Source organism: Rhododendron vialii, chromosome 2a, assembly GCF_030253575.1.
Source record: "Rhododendron vialii isolate Sample 1 chromosome 2a, ASM3025357v1".
NCBI lineage: Eukaryota > Viridiplantae > Streptophyta > Magnoliopsida > Ericales > Ericaceae > Rhododendron > Rhododendron vialii.
The window spans coordinates 19,946,310-19,949,606 of NC_080558.1; positions in this window are offsets into that span (position 1 = coordinate 19,946,310).

Sequence of the window (3,297 nt, forward strand, 5' to 3'; positions counted from 1 at the left end):
ATCGGAGGTAATTGTCATCCCTACTCTGCTTCCTCCACCCTACACTAACCGCAATTTTTCAAGAGCACTGCCCTACACGGACAAAACAGGCACATATTTTGTTGTGGGTCCCACCACGGGCCCCACTCAAATGATCCGAGCGGTTCATTAAATATAAAATATTTTTTCGAGGGTCATTGAGAAAAATCAGCTCAATTCAACATCTATAAGTGATCGATCCAATCATCAAACTTTTCATTCAAGATAATCAACCTTGTTTGATTGGGGGACTAAGGGTGGGATTGGACTATTAATCCCCTCCCCTCTCCTAATCTCATGTTTGTGTTGTTTTTAGTCTCAGGACTATTAGTCCCGACTGGACTAATTATCCTTCAAGCTTGGGTCAAAGGGGAGCTCCAGACTAGAGATTAGATTACTAAGATGCCCCTAGATGGCTTAGGAATAACACATTTGGCTATTCTATGTAATTAAAAATAATAATTTTGTTATACTTTTAGGCTCCGTTTGTTTAGACGTAAAATATTTTTCGGTAAAATATCTTACCTATTTTCCGGTGTTTGGTTGTGTAAATAATGAGGATAATATTTTACATGTAAAACATTTTTTATCAATTGGATGAAAAATGACTTACCCTTAAATCTTCCGTAAGTTATTTTCCGAAATGAACCCGCTGCTTTCTACTGCAATTCTCACTGCTCAATTTCGTCGATCGTCAGTCCTACTCACGTTCAATTCCAATAATCTCATATCTCTCTACCGTTTAAACTCTCCATCTCCCTCTCTTCACTATTTAGTTGATTTCTGAAAATATTTTAAGTGCCAACCAAATACTGAAAAATAAAAGTTTGAAATTTGTTTTCTGAAAAAATATTTTACATGGAAAACATTTTACATCAAAACAAACAGAGCACTAGTTTGAAAAAAATACTTTTTTCTACCGACCTTGACAAAAGAAAAATTATGTTACATTTTATCTTAAAGTAAAACCGTAGCTCACTATGAGGAGCATCTGTTTTTTTAAAGGCAAAACAGTCATTGGAGAGCCAAAGAAATTAAGAAACAAGTAAGCATTTCAAAAAATCTAAATTTCTGTTTCCAAACTAGCCCATCTAAAAACTTGTTTTTTTTTTCTTTTTATTTTGGGTTATGGATTGGAGTCCAGCATCATGAATAAAGGAAGAAAATCCAACCAACTTTAATTCCTTTCAATTCCACACCCCTCTCTCTGTCTCTCTCTAAAAAAAAAGAGAAAAAAAGAACAAAACTGGTCCCTCCTGATACTTCTAAACAGAGAGAATTACTAATTCCAATAAGCAACCTAGTCAATTGAAAATCAATTTTTTTTTTTTTTTTGGATCAATCCCATCTAATCCAATCTCTTGTATCGAACAGGGCCAGAATTCTCTCTATCCAAGTGCAGCTTCTGTTTTTGAAACACCCCCTGGAGTTCTGGTGTTTTCTGGTGTTTTTAACAAGTGCTTTCTACCCTCCGCTCCAGCAGGAGCCCACACAGTGTCCCCACAAACTGCACATCGCTCAACCACGTACCATCCAAAACACCACCACGCGCCTTCAGAATCGTGATTCCACGATTTTACTATATGCACATTTTTCTTTTTTGTTTTCATTCGAGTGAATTTATCAATATTAAGGGGTGTTTTGGCTAAATAAGACAATTTTATCTGAATTCATTTTTTTTTTGCTAGTTTCGTGTCAAATTTTTGTGAATTATTGGTTCTTCTTAACGAGAGAAATCAAAAAAGTAAAAAATTATTATGGTCCAAACTTAATTTTTTTTGAATAAAGACAAAAATCAGCCAAAAGCCGGATTTCTACATACTCAAAAAGAAATTGAGTTTGGATTTACTACTTTTTGTTATTTTTTCAATTCCTCTCGTTGAGACGTATCAATAATTCATAAAAGTTTGATTCGAATCCAAAAAATGCAATTTTTTTAATAAATACAAAAAAATAAGCTAATTAGCATATTTAGCCCAAACAAGCCTAATTTTTTTCTAATAAACAAGCCTAATTTTCATTAGTGAAAGAAAGTGGAGGGACTAATAAAAAGAATCTATTGTAAATTGAAGTGAATAAAAAAAAGAATGCAGGTATAGTTTTTTTGAAAATCATTAATCTCTATGCATACAAGGAGATGATCAATTGCATTGATAGCTTTGATAGTTTGAATTATTCTTCGAATCTACATTGTCCAAAATGTTAAAACTACAGACTGAAATTTAAAACTCGTCAAAGATAAAAACAAGACAAAAATACTTTCCATAATAATGATTATTTTTAAATATCTTTATGACTTTATCCAACACGAATAAAAAACTTTAGCAGAATTTCAAAAAAAGAAGTAGGGTGGACAAAACATACAGTGAAATTCTACTTGGAGTAGTAGGTTTGGATTAATAAGTTAAGTGACTTATTTTTATATTTTTATTCAATTTTTTTTTGCATTTGTTTGTTTTGGATTAAATTTTTGTAACTTATTGATTCGTCTTGTCAAAAGGAATTGAAAAAGTAAAAAAATAAGATCAAAACTCATAATTTTTTGAATGAAAACAAAAATAAGTCAATAAGACAGCTTTTTTACTTGTACTTGTCTTTTTGAAAAAAATTATGACTTTCGATCAAAATTTTTTACTTTTTTGATTTCTATTGCTGAGACAAATCAATAAGTCACAAAAATTTAATGCAAAACTAACAAATGTGAAAAAATTTGAGTAGGAAAAAAAATGACACTGTTCGTTTTGGGCTTTTGAATTTAGATTTATAGGTAATGAGTGTAGAGAGAAATAAGATAATGATTGAAAATAGAGAAGTAATGATTAGAAAGAGATAAAGAGAAAAATAAAAATAAAAATTAAAAAAATATGATAATAATTAAAATGGAAAATTCAAAACTCTTAAACGAACGGGATCTAAGGCTCCGTTCTAAAATGCTGTTTAAGAACTTATTTTTTAAGAAGGCAATTTTAAGCTCAAAAATAATATATTTACACAAATAATTTTTCTAGCAATATGGATCTTGTTTGATAAATTTTATTGAGATTTTTAATACATTACAAAAAAAATTTAAAATTATTTTTTATTTATATTATTTTTGAATTTAAAAATATAAAATAAGTATTTATTTTTTAAAAAGGTGTTCCGGAACGGATTTCTAATTTTAAAACCAAATGAGCCCTTCGTTTGGTTTGAACTTTTAAGACAAATGAGCCGACTATACGAAACTAACAAAAAATTCAAAAAATATAAACGGTACCGAACGGCCCGTTAAAACGCACC